General features: G+C 42.3%; 1 protein-coding gene across 4 annotated transcripts in view; it reads left to right on the forward strand.

Annotated features, from left to right (window-relative positions):
* Positions 1-18,614, forward strand: part of EPC1 (enhancer of polycomb homolog 1) — a 97,466-nt gene that overhangs the window by 30,748 nt on the left and 48,104 nt on the right. The window lies entirely within an intron of this gene.

The following is an 18,614-nucleotide window of genomic DNA, read 5'->3' on the forward strand; positions in this document are numbered from 1 at the left end:
GGCGGGGGGTGCGGCGGCCGGGCCGCGGAGGCCCTGCCTGCAGGCCTCTCGGCGGGCCGCTGGGTGGCGCTCTGGGGCCGGCTCGGCCTTCGCGCGCCGCCGGCGCCGGGAGCGCAGGTTCCGGGCGCTCGGGTGGCCGTGCTCTCTCGGCGGCCCGCAGGCTGGCAGGGCTGCGCGGCCCACGTGGACCCGCCGAGAGGCCGGGCGGGGGCGGCAGGCGTCCTGCAGCGGAAGGTCCGGGCCGGCGAGCCAGCCCAGAGCCGACCTGCGTCCTTCGTCCTCTTTCTGGGACTTTTGCATCCATTCCTCCGAGTCCTACTTAATCAGAGGGTTGTCAACTCCTGCTCCTCTTGACTTTTTCTTTGATCCTTGAGAACATGTTGCAGATTTTGAAGGGAACTCCGTGGCTCTTCTAAAGCCTGTGTAACTTTATTATTTTTTTTCCTAATAAAACTCTTAAGTTCGCCTGATTGCTGGTTTCTCAACCTACGGGAGACAAGACCCAGTCTAAGTAGATGTTAACAGATCTCCGTTTAGAAAAAGGGTTCTTTCTTATCCATCACCGAACTCAAGTGGAGTGAAACCTTACCCGGGAGATGTTTTCCATGGGTGGGCTTCAGTGTTTAAATGTTGACAGCTCACAGACACTGTGTCGTAGTGTGGCTGTCCTTGGTCGTGGAAGTTGGGCTCAGACACAAGACTTCGTCTGTTTCCCCCAGATCCTTGTCGGTGTCATTCGATGCCTTCTAAGGAATTGCATACCTTGGTTTTCAGGTACAGCCACTTAAACAGGGGGCAGTGTGTTGACAGTTCAAGAAGTCGAGGAGTCGCTGGATTGGTACTACAATTTTGTGGTGGAAAACTATACTGTAATACCTCTATTTGGTGCTGTACGGAATTTTTTTAATGTAGAAATTTTGCTCTGTACTGTTGATTTTGAAAATAAAGCTGTTGAAACTGTTTGGGTTGTTCAACCTTTTAAAGTCAAAGAGTTGTGACAGTTGACTCTTCCTTCGGAGAGTAGTGTCCTTAGCGTGTGTAGTAGTTGAGATTGTCAAGACCTGACTCGGAGCACGTTACCTGTGAGACAGAATCTTCTAATTTCTTTTACTTGTTACCAACTTTGAGAGTAGAATGGTGCCGTTTGTTTATTTTTAAATAAGTGATTTGTTTTTAAAAATTAAAGTACTTGTGACTGCAGAATCTTGTCTTTTGGTTTTATTTTTGTTTCTTAAGTTTTACAAATAATGCTTTCAAGATGGGGGTGTCAGTGTTAAGACTGACCTGGAAATTAAGTTGTGGCTATTGTTTTGCCCCCAAGGAACTGCAGAGCTTTGATTAAAAACAGCACTACACAGTACACTTTAGAAACATACTGGTCTGGCTTCTTTGAACACTTTGGACTGTCTCAAGAGCCACAGCCTGAAATCAGAGCTGAGCCCAGCTGAAGTACCAAGGCTTATTAAATTTTTACAGATAATTTTCATTCACTGAAAGAATTTTGACGTTTATTATTTTCTAACATGTAGAGTCCATATTTTTTAGGGGTTTTTTTTCCCCCTCAGACTACCTTCTCCTATCATCCGTTTACAATTTGTTTCACTTCACATCCAACCAAAACTATGACCAGTGAAACGGAGACCTCAGGAATAAATACTGAATAGAAGAATGTAAACAGTCCCAGGTGGAACAGCTGCTCTCCAGTCCTGCGGTTCATACCGGCCAGAGGAGGCTGTATAGCTCAAATCACAGTATTAAAAGTAGAATGTTGATATTGAAAACGTATACTACGCACAAATAAAGGTAACTGAATATTGAGTTAGCCTTGGAAAAACAGTCCTTTTGATAATTCGCTAAAGAAGGATATGCTTCTTATAAAGACAAAAGATTAAAACAAACGTCTGCCTGTGATTGACATGTTAGTTAGGGTCAGGAGTTGATCATGAAAGATGGGACAGAATTAGATGAGAATAGTTTTGTGTGTGTGTCACCTTATGAAAATTGTCGTGTGGACCATACGTGGTAATTGTGAACGTATTTTGTTTCTGTGGTAAATGTGACAGAAATGCTAGGTCTAAACACAGAAAATAACACATATTTTCATTTAATTTTTATATTATAAGCTGAATGCACTGCCTTAAGGCATATCTCTTAGTTTTTAAAAAACAACTTTTAAGTAGAAGGTCCCCTCCAAACATGAATTTTACTCAACGTTAGAACTTAGTTGTTTAGTCCTTTTTTTTTTTTGATGAAGATTGAGAAATAATTATGGGGTTGCACAGGGTTAGACACGACTGAAGCGACTTAGCAGCAGCAGCAGTGAATTAATGGACTTGACTGAATCATAGATGCTGGAGATTTATTGTCTGAATTGGTATAATGTGATACCTTGTAACTTGTTACATCAAAAAATTAACAGTTGGTAAGGGCTTTGGTTTAATGAATAACAATTTTCAAACCATAGGAAATCAATAGACTGTCAGCTCTAAATATGAAATAAGTCTCTTTGGGGTTAAAAGGGACAGAATTTAAATAGCAGGGCCAGAGGTTGCACGACTGTAATTTTTTAACATTTTAAGTTTATCATCTTCCAAGTAAGAAATGTTGTATACTACTTAGTGTTATGGCTTTACCTTTAAACGAAAGGATAGTTTTTCCAAGGTATCAGTACTATCGAATGTTTTTATTAAAAAGTTGACCTTTTTTGGTTCAAATTGGAGCTTTCCATTGTTAAAATTCTCCTTTATGGATACTTCTCATTTCACAAAGGACATTCTGAAAAAGGTTTTAAAGTGATGCTCAGCACAGTGGAACTGCTTGGTTCCTCTAGTAGGTTTTTTTTTTCCCCCACTGGGATGCCAGATTCTGTGACTCTTACTGTAAGGGTGGAGGCTTAAACTCTTCTGTCACCAAGACTGGTTCTGGTAAGATGTGTGATGTAATTAAGATGTTAATAGTGATCTAGCCTTGTTATTGTCCTACACAGCCACCTTTGGGACTGTTAGAAGTAGGATCCAGCCATCACAGGCCAACACTTAGATTTAGTAGGGTTCTCACCAGACAAAATAGTCTCAGACACTTTTCTTTCTTTAAACTGTTCTTACTGGCCCAGTATACAATGTTATTAAAATCAAGTTTATGAAGTAGCCAGGTAGGTATTTTTTGTTTTTAATTAGGCGTTAAATTGGGCGTAGGTACATATCTTTCTTAAGAGGAAAAGTAGTCAAGCACTACATTTTCAAAACTTTATTTAAAAATCTATAGTTTTTCTGTTTTATAAAAACAAATCACTGCGATAAGTTTAAAAGTTCGATTTCTCATTTTTTAAAAGAAACTAAGAATCCTATTTTCCTTTAAAATTTTGAAAACCAAAATTTCTTAGTCCTGAATCTAGATTCCTTTATTCTGTGCACTGCATTGGAAGTGAAAAGAAATATTTGAAATCTCAATTGCACTAGAAGCAAAGCTTAATTTTTACAGCTAGTTTGAATTAGAAAGGAATTGGGAATATTTGGGGTTTTTCCATTAAGTAGCAAATAATCAGTTAAAATCAAAGGTAACTGAGAAGCAGTAATAAAGTCTAGTTTCAACTTTCTGTCCTGCCCAAGATATTTTTGAATCAGCAACGTAGGAGGATTGAGGACTCCTACCTTCAAAAGGAGCCTCTTGAAAACTGTCAGGCCTGGTGCCTAAAGTCTTAATATTAGCTCTTGTTTCAGTGTGTGGTTTGATATTTAGGATTTTGGATTAGTATCATTTGTAATCAGACTTCATTTTCTCACAAAACAAGACTGAAAACTAATGGGCTTGCGCATCTAATGCTGTTTGGTGGGTGCTTGTGACCTGTAATGAAGTTTGTACAGAACTATTACCCTTTCTGTTAATCAGCAGCACTTAAAGTACCAGCTAACCAAAGGAGAGCTTAAATCTTTTAAATAAGGAATAATAATCAGGTTCATAAATTTGTGGCCAAGATTAGATATTAAACTAGCCATTCCTAATATTTTATCTAAAACAGATTAGGTTTTACTACATCATAGTCTGTAGTAGTAGTAATGGTAAAGTATTAGAGGATGTGTATGTATGTAATGGCAAGAGTTCTATTTGATATATATGAAGGTGTGGATTCTTGACTTTGTGATTCAGTTTTTCTGAAAAGGGTATTCGTTATCAGTAGTTGGTTAAAACATAATTTTAAAGCAGAGGATAATGTTTTATGTCATGGAATGATAGTGTGGTTTGTGATTCTGTTTCTTAAAAGAAGACAACCCACAAGGAAATGAGAATTTTGTATTGTAACTTGGGAATGAAATGAATTCTGAGTCTCTAAGTGCAGAAGCAGTATTGAAAGGATGAAATATGCAGGCTGAACTAGATTGTGTCTTTTAAAGTAAGCTTTTGAACCCTTAAGGTGTGACTTAAATTAATATATTGCAACAACTGGATAAGTCAATTTGGGGGGACAGCACCAGGAAAACAAAGTGATTCAGATGCTTTAGACAACTTATTTGAACTACTTTCAGTGAATTACTTGGAGTTACCTTGATCAAGTTTATTAAGGACTCTGACTATAGGTAATGATTTTGAGAAATTGCAGCATTTTAAACAGCAGATACCCAATTTTGCACCTTTAAATATGTGAACTGTATTTCATCCACCAGCCTCACTGTAGGTATATGAAAACCAAAAATAAAATTCATAGTTAATAAATCTACTGTGACCCATAATCTGTTTTCTCTTTAATTAATAGAGATATAATCATTTCTTTAAAAGATAAAGCCCTTCATTTATGTGTTGTTATAGAGATTATCTTTAAACAGTTGATTCAACTTTGAATATTCCTGGTGAGAGTTTGGGAATTTTGCAACAGATTATTAAAGCAAATCATTTTGGTTGAATTTCCTTCAGTATAGCAAGTACTAGCTGAAGAAATATGACTCAGCCTTAAGAATAAGTCCAGGGGAAAGATAAGCTGAGGTTGAAAATGTTCTGTGGACGATTTAATATAGGTTCAGATCTTTTTCTATACTGGGATGAATTGATTATCAGAGAATCACAAGTACCAGTTGTACATCCTCTGAGAAGGATGCACTTTGACATTTGTGGCCTTTGACAAGTTGCTTAATCTTCCAGGATGAATTTCCGTCTCTTCATGCGCCAACCTCTCCTGACCTACTTCCTGAGGGAGGTGGCTCTCAGGAGAGTCGGATGGTGTATGTGAGGATGCTATAAACACACGCTGCATTGCTACCAAATATTGACTGAGTACTCAGTGTGGCCTTGCTTTCCGTTGCTGTTCAGAACTACTTACATTTGTACAGTCTTTGTTTTTAGAACTGTCTAGTGTATAAGTGTCGCCTGTCCCTAGAGAATTGTATGATATAGAAAGCTGTGTCTTTAAGTTTAGGTAATTATTAATTGGAGAAAGCATCAGACTGGGAGTTATTAGCCCTAAGGCCTCATCCCACTTCCCGCTGTGTGCACATGTGTGTGTATATGTACTCGAGTTTGTATGCTCTCGTGCACCTGGGTTTTCTTAACTGCAAGATGAAGTAGGGCTCTGATAGTTTCCTGTGATAATGGGTATATTACACTATCCCTGCACTAGATCCGTTTCCATATGCATTTTATAGTAATCATTAATTTTTGAAATTAGTTGATGGCTTCATTTGCACACATAAACAGTTTACACAGAAGTAAAAGTAGTCTGCATACATGGGTAATTAGTTCCAGTTTAGTTTAGAAAGCTTGTGTTTTAAAGGACCTAATATAAGTGAGTGCAGAACACTTACTGTTACGAGAATTTGAAATTAGAGGCAGAATTTTGTATTGATGGTTTCAAATTCATGCTTTTACTGTAAAAGTAATTACTATAGAGTAATAGAGTCTGAAAGGGAAAGAAAATATAAATATGGCTTTTTTGAAGTATACAAAGACTTAAGAAAATATAGATAAATCCATTTTCATTTACTTTTCAGAGTGCAAATATTTATTGTGCGCTTACAGTGAGCCCAGGACTGTGACAGGTCCTGTGGATCCAACAGTGAACAAACAGTTCTCTTTCTCATGGATCTTGTGTTCTAGCGTGCAGGCTCTTTGAGGGTGGAACTTTGTGTCTGCTTTATTCATGGATGTATTTTCAGCACCTGAAATCGTGCCTGGCGCATAGTAAGTGTCTAGTCTTCGTTTAATTGAATGACTGAATTCTAATAGGAAGACATAGACAAAAAGCAAATGAGTAAAAGTGGCAGTGGATCAAGACAGTACAGAGTTTCTGATGGAAGGAGAATTCTGTGCTTGAGAGGGTCAAAGAATGGGCCCTGAAACTTCACGAGGGAGGAGCCAGCCCTCTGAAGATCTGAAGGAGAACATTCCAGACAGACCTGAGGCGCAGGGCACACACGGCCAGTTCAGTGAGGGCAATGTGGAGAGGGTCGAGGAGTGTGAGCCAAGGGCCCAGAGGCAGTCGGGCCCATTTCTGGTGAGTTATTACAGGCGACTATACTTCCCTGGTGGCTCAGACGGTAAAGCGTCTGCCTACAAGGCAGGAGACCTGGGTTCAATCCCTGGGTGAGGAAGATCCTCTGGAGAAGGAAATGGCAACCCACTCCAGTACTCTTGCTTGGAAAATCCCATGGACAGAGGAACCCGTGCTGCAGTCCATGGGTCACAAAGAGTCAGACACGACTGTGTGACTTCACTTCACTTCACACGGAGTTTGGATTGTTTTGAAATGAAGTAATAAGCCTCTAGAGAGTTTCAGACAAGGGAGGACATGATCTGAATTCTGTTTTTCAAGGTTATTGTCACTTCCGTGTGCAGAATGAGTCGTTCTGGACAAGAGTGGCTCTGACCTAGGTGGTGGTAGGGAAGAAGAGACATGGATGGACTAGAGGCACATTTTGAAGGTAGAACCAGCAGAGCTTGGCTGACAGATGAGAATATACTATATGGAGAAAGAGAATCAAGGATTCAGTTCAGTTCAGTCACTCAGTCGTGTCCGACTCTTTGCAGCCCCATGGACTGCAGCACGCCAGGCCTCCCTGTCCATCGCCAACTCCCGGAGTTTACTCAGACTCCTGTCCATTGAGTCTATGATGCCATCCAACCATCTCATTCTCTGTCGTAATCCCTGATTTTTACCTTAAGCAGCTGGGTGGATGGGTGATTAGGTGGCTTACTGAGGGAGGGAAAAATGCAAGAGGGAGGGTATGTGAAGGATGGAGTTACTCAGTTTGCAGTGCCTCTTATTCATATTTAGTTGCCTGTGCAAGAATGTAACACTGTAGAGCAGTCTGCACTGCAGGTACAATTCAGATATCATGGGCTGTACTATCAATCTGAAAGCCTTTGGGATGTGGGTGTTTCTTAAAACTGCGTTGAGGCTCAGAGGAGAAGCTCTTAGAGAATTAGGAAGAAAGTGAGTCTAAAGCTGTGTCAAGAAGGCAGGACATTTGTCAACTATGGCCACTGAGAAGATGAGTGAGGGGAAAGTGACCATTTAACCTGATACATGCCATTGGCCTATCTTGATAGTGTGGTCGGAAGGAAATCGTGATTGGGACAGAAGAAATACTGTAAGATAAAGGGTCAGTGCAAGTTTGGATGACTCCTTGGAATAGTTCTGCTATGAGAGTAGCTGAAAAAGTGGCTGGGGAGGGGATGGGGAAATCAACAAATGATTTTTTAAAAAATGAGTTCCAAAGTTCCAGTGGACAGAAACCAGGGAAGCAAAGCTGAGTCCTCCATTGCACCGGCCACTCCCTCAAGAGTTCCCAGGCCACAGGAGAAGGTCTACAGAGAGGTCCCTGGGCTCTCTAGCTGAAAGGTGATCTGAGCCTGTCTGCGGGGAAGCCGCTGGAAGGGAGGAGGGATGTTCCTGGGACCCCATGTGGGACAGGGAGTTGGTTCCTCACTGACCAGAGTGGAAAAGATCTAATGCAGAGGGTGTCTGATACAAGTTCCCAGAGGGCTGTTCCCTTAGTAGCAGGGCCAAGTGAGCTCTTGACTAAACTGTTCTGCACTCACCCTAATAAAGACCAAACACTATCCTCAAAAAGAGCCAACTAATTTCAGATAACTGTGTCCCAGAAGAAAGCCCCACAGTGCTTAAAGGAATACTAGAAGATCCTACAGCATAAAATAAATGTTTGATGTCCATTGAAAAGAAAACCACCAGATATGCAAAGAAGCTGGAAAAGCTAATAACTAAGGAGGAGTTAGTCAACAAAAAGAGATATAGAAGTAACCCAGATAATAGAATTAGTGAACAAAAATGTTTTAACAGCTATTATAAATAAGTTATTAGAACTAATACAATAGTTGGACTGATGTCTTTAAAAAGAATAAGATAATCCTATTTCCTCTTCTGCTCAAGGGCTTTGTTCATAAAAACTGTTTACTGTCTTTCCCTAGATTAATTTCTTGGAGGGATTGGTCACTGATTAGAGCAGAAGTACTTTTTCCTTTTTAGAAGTAAGAAAGGATGTGGTACACCGGTTTGAGCATTGGCAGTGGAGGATGGGGGTGTTTTTCCTATGATTCTTTTTTCTTTATGATGTATGAGGTGAGCTCATCACCTCAGAGTGAGGGAGCCTGTGAGACAAAGGTGAGTGTGAGATGCTCACTTACTAGAGAAATGTAACAAGACTGATGAATCAGCTGGGGGCTCAGTATTTGTGATCATTTAAATTGAGATCCGTCCACTCACTTGGGCATATAGTTCAGATATTCCACTCGAGTTCAAGACTAAAGTAGGTATATAGTAAGGTTCCTCTACAGTTGAGGTTTGCCCCACAAGTACAAAGGAGGGAAAGAGGGATGAGGAGATTACCCGTGTATGTGAGATAGATAGCACGATAGACCTGGGCTCTGAACTGGGGATGAGGGAAGAAGACCTCAGGGAGCTGGTGCAGGCTGGGGAAGTGCAGGATGCCCTGGAACAGCGTTGTTGGGAGGAGGCATTCTGGAATGAGTGAGACTTAAGTCAGGATGGTGGCAGTTAGAGTAAGATGCTTGAACTTAGATTTCACAGGTATCACAGTTACTGGTTAAGGCAGGTCTGGAGGTAACAGCCACAGGAGGGGGGACTGAGAGGGCATAGAGGAAAAGTAAGTCACTGAGGGTGAGAGGGTCATGATAGGTGTATCACCCATCCCTAAGGATGATGCCCCCGAGGTGGGGGTGGTTGAGAAGACGACCCTGAGCTCTGTGACAGCACAGGGTGGATGCGGCTATTCCGGGAAGAAGGAGTGATGATGTGAACATCTGAGGGGTTACGGTTTCTGGAAGGACAGCGGAGAGGCAATGGGAGGCAAGGAGGACCTTTACCCATCTATGCATGTGTGGGACATAGGGAGATAAGCAGCTTCTGCTTGGAAGGGCTTCAGCCTAAAAATAGGGCGAGAAGAAGGGGGAAAGTTGAAAGAACTTGAGACTGTAAAGTGTTTACCTACCAATAAATCTTAATTCTAGAGAACAGATTCGAAGTTTGGGAGTGTGGGGAAGATTGGGTTAGATGAGGGGACATTAGCTGAAAATGGTGGTAAAAGCTAGAGTGATGCTGCTGAGTCTTGAACTCGGTTGGTAATGGATGTGAACAATGATGGGCTTTATCCAGCCAACATCAGATGCACAAAATACCTTCCTGCAGGGACTTCCCTGCTGGTCCAGTGGCTGAGACTGCACTCCCAAGGCAGGGGGCCCAGGTTCCAGCCCCAGTCAGGGAACTATGAATAGATCCTGCGTGCCACAACAGTCTCACGTGCTGCAACTAAGACCCAGTGCAGTCAAATAAATATTGTTTTGAAAATGCCCTTCTGCAACTAGAGATGGGGTTAGAGCCCAAGGAGGGGTTGGCCCTCTGGGTAGACGCCGGTGCTGGATGAGCTTCGAGGCCTGTCACTCTTGCTGCATGGTTGTGTAAAAATAGCTGAAAAACAGTTCTTCTGTTCAGCACGCTTGTTTCAGGACCCGGGAGATGGGCCTTAACTGTTGTTACTGAACGTCTGAGAACTCTCCCTCCTCTGCAGTGCTTCTCAACATTGCCATTTGCTCACCCTCAGAACATTCTGGAAAGTCATGGGGATGCTTGTGGTTCATTTTTAAAAATGTTTAGACATTTTACTTTTTACCAGTTTTTTATTGAAGCATCATTGATGTACAGTGTTGTGTTCATTTCTGCTGTACAGCAAAGTGACTCGGTTTTGTGTATATACACACACATTCTTTTTTTATATATTCTTTTCCATCATGGTTTTTCATAGGATACTGCATGTAGTTGTCTTTACTCCACAGATTTTCAGTTATTGAGGCTTCTTTACGTACATCCATGCATTTGAATCTAAGAAAATCTTTTAAAAGATTAGGATATCTTTTAATTCTGAAGGGTTTGTAATTGCTCTTTAACTGGTCTCCCTACTCTAGTTTTCAAATTGACACCCCCTGAAAGTTGTCAAGGTGGTGTTTTTAAATGTGAGTCTGGTTGTCATTTCACTGTCCAAAATTCTTATATTGCTCCTTTTTCTGATAGAATAAGATGCAGAAACCTTTTAGTGGAGTTCCCTGGGCCCTGCGTGTTCTGACCACTCTCTACATTTCCAGTCTTCTTTCCCTTCCTTCAGCCCTGGAGTAGTTACTGCTGCATAACAGATTACTTCCAAACTGTTTCACAGTGTCTGAGGACTGGGAATCTTAGGAGCAGCTCATGTAGGTGATGCTGGCCTGGGGTCTTTCATAGAGTCCCAATAAAGCTGTTGATCAGGGCTGTAGCAGGCTTCCCACGGAGCGAGGGGACCCGAGAGAGAACACAGTCCTCTGTGACCTAATTTTGGAAGTTACACACCATCACTTGTGTCTCATGCTGTTGGTCACAGACCAACCCTGGAGAGTGTAGGGGGCGGTCATTGGAGGCCGGCTGCCACAGCTGACCACATGCAGAATATTATTGCTCCCAATGTCCCCAAAGTCTCGTCCCATTATAGCATAAGGATCTCATCCAGATTGGTTTCAGGTACAGTTGAGCTTCTCAAATGTAATTTTTTCAGTGTCTCAAGTACAAATCCCTCTCAACCTGTACTGCTAAAGAGTCATCTGCTCCCCGCCCTCTGCCACCACCAGTATACAGTATTGGGTCAGACTTGGGGTACAGAATGTCCCTATTCAAGGGGAGGCAGAGGGTGGGGCTGGTAGGCACCAGGAGTCTCTGGTCCTCAGCATTGCTGCAATCCAGTCAGGCAGGTGATGGTAATTCCTTGCTTGAATGCCAGCTCCTGGGTGTGATTCATGCTCTCAGTTTTGCCCTTGGGGCATTTGGTTCACCCTTTGTTTATCCTGAAGATAAAACATGTTTGTTTGCTACTGAGTTTTCTTAACCTGCTTCCTACCAAAATTTTAGGACTCTTAACGGCCTTTTTTCATTTTGTATTGTCTCTTGTTTCCATTAAGTCAAGCTGGTAATGTTTCTGTGTTTATAATTATTTTAAAAACTTGTGGATCTTATATGAATTTCATTGGAGTCTGTTCCATTGATTGAAGGCCGCACCCATGAACTTGTATGTGATAAGCCTTTTTCTGCCTTGAGCTCCTGCTGCTAGAAAACACCCTTAAGCTTCCTAAAAGCCTTGTTGTTTGATTGAGAGAATCTTTGAAGCGCACAGTTCCGTTTAGCAGTGTTTTGTCTGGCCCAAATGGTACTCTAAGACACCATCTTTGATCTTTCTGAGGCCTTAACAAAATATTGTATAGTCGCTCCCTCATCGTAGTTTTTAGAGCATGTTTTTCTGTAAGTGCCCTGCATTTGATCTTGATTCAGGATCCATTTCTGAATAGGAGCACTGTTTGCAGTCTGGGGAGACTGCACCCAGTCCAAACCATCCAATCCTGGCTCGTTCTTAACTGTTCTTCATTTAGTTTATCTCTTCTCTCTCTCCTTTTCAGCTGTATGTAGCAGGAGAACAAGGCAGCACTTGGAGCTCTCTGGTGGAAACCTCAGCTAAATCACCTGGTTTCTAGTAACGTTCACCTCACCTTGTGAAACCCCGTGGGCCTTTTATTAGCAGCAGCTTCACTAACACTGTCCTCGAAGACCGTGGTCTGATGCCAGACCATTTCAACAATTTAGATTTGTGTTACTCAGTGAGGACACTGCGTACCAACACATGTGTTCGCTGTCTGTTGCTGCATAACTGCTGATCTGGAATTTAGCCATTTACAAAAGCAAACACTAATCTCGGTTTCTGAGGGTCTGGAATCTAGGAGCAACTTTACCAGGTGGCTCTGGCTCATCCTCTGCAGAACCTAGTAGAGGTTGCAGTCATGACCCAGGCCCTGATACCTAGCTCCTCCCAGAGCCGATGATCCAAAAGAAAGTGTGCCAAGGTGGGTAGCAGAGCCCCAGAAAGAATCTGCCATCTTATCACCCTGTCCTGGAGGTGACTGCCAGCACTGTGCCACACGCTGTGGGTCACACAGACCAGCGCTGGCCCCGTGTGGGGTCAGGGGGATGTGCATCGGGGCAACTTGGAGACTGCTGCTCAGGATACTGTGCTCCACGTTCTCTGAGGTCCGCACTCCTGCCTTTGCTCACACTGCGCCGCTTGACCCCCACATACCTTTCCTGGCCCCATATTTATTCAGCTTTATGAAGCCCTCTTGACTCACCCTTCCTAGGTGACGTCACCTGGAATTTTAGAAAGCAAATTCACTTATATGTTTCTTTTACTGCACTTGAAGCCCCTGGAAAGAAGAAACAGTATTGTATCTCAAAAACTTAATATCCTGTGGCACAAATGTTCCCTTAATTTATGTTTATATAGTTCTGGAAAAAATCCAGGTACTTTATGATCATTTACATTCTAAAATGATAGATACCCGCCTTAACTGCCTTTGAGCTTTTGGAGTAGGCTAATAAAAGTAGGATTTAAGTTATGGTTTTGGCGTTTTTCTCTTAAGATCAAGAGGACACGAGACATTCTGCTGCTGCTAAGTTGCTTCAGTCATGTCCAACTCTGTGCAACCCCTTAGACGGCAGCCCACCAGGCTCCTCCGTCCCTGAGATTGTCTAGGCAAGAATACTGGAGTGGGTTGCCATTTCCTTCTCCAATGAGACATTCTAATGATCCAAAATTTTAAGCCAGAGAAATTGTCATGGCCTTTCCAAAGTAAATTTTGTGAAATGTCTGCTAAAAGTACTCATTTTATATTGTGTTGATGTATCAAATATTTGTAAACTTACGCTTATGAAGTATAATGCTAAATATTATGGGGTCCACAGACGTGTCTTTTTGTTTAAGGAACTTATAGTTCATATGGTAAATAAACCATAATCTGAGGCAATCTTTTTAAGTCTCTGTATCTATTTTTACTTTGGATATTTTGTGTGTTATCACTCAGAGTCTAATAAAACCATGTGAGCCAACTTCTAACATTGAGTTCCTGAAAAGTCATCTTTTTTTCTTCCCTCTATTTGAAGTAAAGATAGGTAGAATCTTGCAAAAATCAAAAGTATTTTACTCTAAATGTAAAGTATTTTAAATTACAATTCTTTCAGATCTGAAAGTGTCTTGAGAACCAAAATTTTGGTAGCAATTACCTTATTACCTTCTCTGAATTTCCTTTGTCATCTATCATAGTGATATCTTGTTAGATGTGAAAATTCTGTATGAATTTTTTTGCCTCGGTGAATTTTTCCTTTGTAATGCAATTCCAATAAAGTAGAAAAGCTTTTTTTTTCTGTATACCAGGAAATATCATAGAATCAATTCCATAAAAATGTATTCCTTGATTCCTTTGTCTTGTGTTTTTCTGTATATCAGTTTAAAACATCTGTGAGTTCTACTTTCTTGTCTGAACTTTTATACTGTGATTTTGTGGAATATACTTCAGAAATTCCTCCTGTCTTTTTGTAGTGATGAAACATTTTTGTTAAGTTTTTGTTTGTTTATTTTGGCTGCACTGGGTCTTGGTTGCCGCGTGTGAGCTGCCTCTGGTAGCGGTGGGCAGAGGCTCCTCTCCCGTTGTGCTGCATGGGCTTTTCACTGCAGTGGCTTCTCTCATTGCAGAGCACGGGCTCCAGGCCCGTGGGGTTCAGTAGTTGCAGCACAGGAGCTCCTTGACTGTGGCTTGCGGGCCCTGGAGCCTTCAGGCTTCAGTAGTTACAGTGTGGGCGCTAGAGCACAGGCTCAGTGGTGGTGGTGGTGGTGCACGGGCTTCGTTGCTCTGTGTCGTATGGAGTCTTCCTGGACCGGGGGTCACACTTGTGTCCCCTGCATTGGCAGGTGGGCTCCTGTCCACTGCGCTGCCAGGGAAGTCTCCTGTTCTGTTTTTCTTGAAGACGAACAGAATATAGGATTATTGTCTGAATGATAGGGTTAATATTTTTTCCCTAATCTTACTATTTTTAGGACTAGGTTTTTCCCCCTATAAAATTTCTCAGTTGAACCTTATTAATTCTTTCTCATATCTAAAGCTCTTATTTCTTGAGGATGCCTTACACATTTTATTACTAGCAAGAAGCCGATTTTAGAACTATAATGTCCCTTTTTCTGCACCCAGCCATTTAAAATCCTTCCTGGATTAAATCTTACATTTGAATTTTTAAAATCTGTGACTTCTAAGATTCTGGTCTAGAAAGTTTTCACTAATTAGCCTGCCTTATTTGGGAAATAATGGAATGTGTGTATCTTTTAAAAGTGTTTCTGGGGCCTGTTGGTGATATAAGTATGTTATGCTAGCCTTATATTGGTATTATTTGACTAAGTTTAATGTGTTTGAATTTATTGTGAATCAGAGTGGAGAAATTAGAGAACTAGGATGAAAAGTCAGATAGGTTAGCAAGAGTTTAAATTATTTTGAATAAAAATTCCAGTTGTAGTAGTGGTATTTAATTTCCTAAATAGCTGACGTTATCATCATCAATGTGAAGTGAGTGAAAGTCGTTCAGTCGTTTCTGACTCTGCGACCCCATGGACTGTACAGTCCGTGGAATTCTCCAGGCCAGAATACTGGAGTGGGTAGCTGTTCCTGTTCTCCAGGGGATCTTCTCAACTCAGGGATCGAACCCAGGTCTCTCGTATCAGAGGTGTATTCGTTACCAACTGAGCTCAAGGGAAGCCCAAGAATACTGGAGTGGATAGCCTATCCCTTCTCCAGGGGATCTTCACAACCCAGGAATCTAACTAGGGTCTCCTGCATTGCAGGTGGATTCTTTACCAGCTGAGCCACCAGAGAAGCCCATCATCTTCAATGCTGCTTTCTAATTCAGGGTGCTAACATCTCTTGCCTAGATTTCAGTAACTCCCTAAAAAGTTTTCCCAAGACCACAGTTCTCCCTTCCCAATATTCTTAACTGAGCCAGTGGTCCTTTGTAAACTGGAATCTTCCTGTGTCACTTCCTGCTAATACCCTATGAGGGGTTTTCATTGCTCTGAAAGTGGCTTATCTTTGAGGCCTTGTGAAATGTGGTCCTTGCCTCCGTTTTGTCCTTCCAGAGCCTTCAAGTTCACTCCAGCCATAGGATCACTTCTCATTTATTCCCAAGTACTGAAACATTATTCCTCTATAATGGGTTTAGTAATCCCACTGATCCCTCAGATCTAAATTCAAGGTCACTTCCTTAGCTGTCTACCCATTAGGGTAGTTCTGTTACATGCTACATGTTATGTGTTACATAGTATCATTCACAGCAATTCCCTTTTGTAAACTTGGAGGCCACTTATGGAGATCCTTGATTAGTCTGTAGCTCCTGACTCTGAGCTCAGGATACCTTCAGTATTGGAGCTTAATGCTGCCATTATTTGTTGAGTGAATGAATGGATTGACATGTTACTAACTTATTCATATGTTTCTAGTGGAGTCTGTCCAGAGCTGTGTTTAGAGATAGGAATATAACTCACATTGTAATTTAGAATTACTTGAGGATCATGATGGTTCTGGCTTCCCTGGTGGCTCAGTGGTAAAGAATCTACCTGCAATGCAGGAGACATTGGTTTGATCCCTGGGTCAGGAATTGGCAACCCACTCCAGTGTTTCTGCCTAGGAAATCCCATGGACAAAGGAGCTTGGAGGGCTATAGTCCATGGGGTCATGAAAGATTTGGATACAACTTAGTGACTGAACAACAATAAATAATGGTTCCATCAAATTCTTCTGCCGTGTAATTACTGTATGACCAGGCAAGGCACTTAAAATCTGTGACTTAACTGTAGATGTCCTGTTTATCATTTGTAGAAGGAACTTGAACTAGTTGATCGGTAAGCTTGCCTCTGACTCATGTTCAGTGATGGTAGGGGTTGCCTCCATTTATCAGACAGCGCCGTGAAGTCTCAGTGGCATTATTACAGAGATGGACTGTAACTCTGCACTGCCTCCTAGGTTGATTTAGGGGTCCTGTTCTGTGGGCCTTCTTTCCAGGATCCAGCTGACAAGACAGCCTCCATTCCCAATATTGCTGGACACCATGCTGGAGGAAAGAGCTCTGGGAGGTCTCATATCTTGTATCAGTTATTCATATGCTCTGGTCGGAAGCCAGACGTGAGGTTCTGCGTCACCTCAACTTACAACTCGTTGGCCAGAACAAGTTACATGGCTCCTTCTAACCATATGGTTGGCCAGGAAATGCAGTCCTACCATATGACCAGATGGCAAAGAACAAAATGATTTGGCAAACAACAGTCATGACAGATCTGCCCTTCTGGCCAACCAAATATTTGGATCACTGTCCTTCCCACAGACAAGATATACTCATCTCTTCCTCCGTGAGCCCAGCTGGAAAGTCCCGGCTAGACAGCAAAAAAAGCTCATAGTAGTAGGATTTCCAGGTGTCCTACAGTTCTGTAGATCAGGCTTAGATGTGCTTCCCCTTGGCCTGGCGGTCTGTGAGTGAAAAGATGGTCTGCACCTCCTCCCCCCGCCACACACACACACATCCAGTGTACGTGGGAATAACAGTAACGCCCCACTTTGGATAATGGAAACACAGCAGTTCCTGATCCCTAGAGTCCCACCTAGCTGGCTTTATAAGCCTCTTCTTCTGCTGTATGTGGGGAATGTGCTTGTTTAGGTGCCAAGTGCAGCTCCTAGAGTGGCTTCCAGTCCGTTGGCTTGTGTGGCTCTTGGCATTGACATCTGGGGAGACTTCCTTTCTTTCCATCATCTTCCCTGAAGTAGATCTACTTCAGCCTCCTCTGAAGTAAATACTGGAAAGTAAGCCCTTTGGGGGCCAAAGTGCTTCAAAGCCTGCTTCCTGCCCATGGACGGTAGGAGACCCGATTGTACTTTTGAATCGTTGATTATTAATCTGGGCTCGTGATTTTTGCTTGCTTGTTGGCAGCGCAGCTTGTAGGCTTGTAATGTTTCGTTTAGCTCAGTGTGCAAGATGGCCTGTCCTCTCGGGTCTTTACTGGTGTCTCTGTCCCTTGAATGTCAATCCCAGAAACCTGTTGCTTTTGCTGGAAGAGCCACATCCTTAGTGTCTGTCTCTGTCTTTCTCCTCTGAGCATTTTGTTCAACTGAAAGCACTGCCTGTGTTTCCAGTTTTAACTAGGTCTCTGCTCTGAGACTTTAATCCATTCATGTTTTAACTGTGGGTATCTAGAGAATTCCCTGGACAGAGGAGTCTGGCAGGCTACAGTCCGTGGGGTTGCAAACAGTTGGACACAGCTGAGCGACTAACACTTTTTTCACACGTCAGGGCCATACCTTGCTTTGAACCTTACCCTCTTTTTGTTAATCAAAGGCCTTCTCTTGATTTTTTGATTTACTGTTTAAGTTGAGAAGCAGTCTTCAAACACTGCAATTTCTCAAAATTTTGGTCTCTTCTCTCTGATTCCTCCTTACAAACTGGTCAGGTTTTTTAATTTATTTGTTTAGTGTAATACCAAACCCAGAGTAACCAACTCACCATTTTAACGTCCAGGTTTTTTAACCTCTTTCCCTAGAGTTGTTGTTTAACTGCTAAGTCAAGTCCAACTCTTTTGTCACCCCATGGATTGTGGCCCACCAGGCTCTTCTGTCCATGGGATTTCCCAGGCAGGAATACTGAAGTGGATTGCCATTTCCTTCTCCAGGGGATCTTCCTGGCCCAGGGGGAAAAAAACCCCATCTTCTTCATTGGCAGGCAGATTCATAACCACTGAGCCATCAGGAAAGCCTAGACAGGCTTATTAATTAAATGATCTGCTTTGCAAGCTATGATAACTTGACTTTTACCAAATATTTGTACTGTTTACTAAGGAGCACCACCTTTCCAGCGTCTGAGAAGTTTCCCTGCTTCCTGACTCCCAAGCTAATGGCACATATTTTAGTCTTTATGTTATAACAGTACCCCGCTTTTGAGACCAGTGTACCAGTCAGGATACCCAGGTTATGATGGGTATACAAACAGCTTCAAAGTTTAGTTCTTTTTTGCGTCCCATTTTATCACGGGTCAGCTGGGGAACCAGGCTGGTGCACAGACATCTTAAACAGGGTGACAAGTGGGAGGAGTGCTGTGAAAAATTTGCATCCTCCACCAGTAGTTAAATACTCTGGACCAGAAGTAGCGTAAGTCACTTTGACTCACAACTCAATAGTCAGAATTAGTCACCTAGCCCCAGCACGTACAGGAGGGCCAGAAA

The sequence above is a fragment of the Bos indicus genome, chromosome 13, assembly GCF_029378745.1.
Source record: "Bos indicus isolate NIAB-ARS_2022 breed Sahiwal x Tharparkar chromosome 13, NIAB-ARS_B.indTharparkar_mat_pri_1.0, whole genome shotgun sequence".
NCBI lineage: Eukaryota > Metazoa > Chordata > Mammalia > Artiodactyla > Bovidae > Bos > Bos indicus.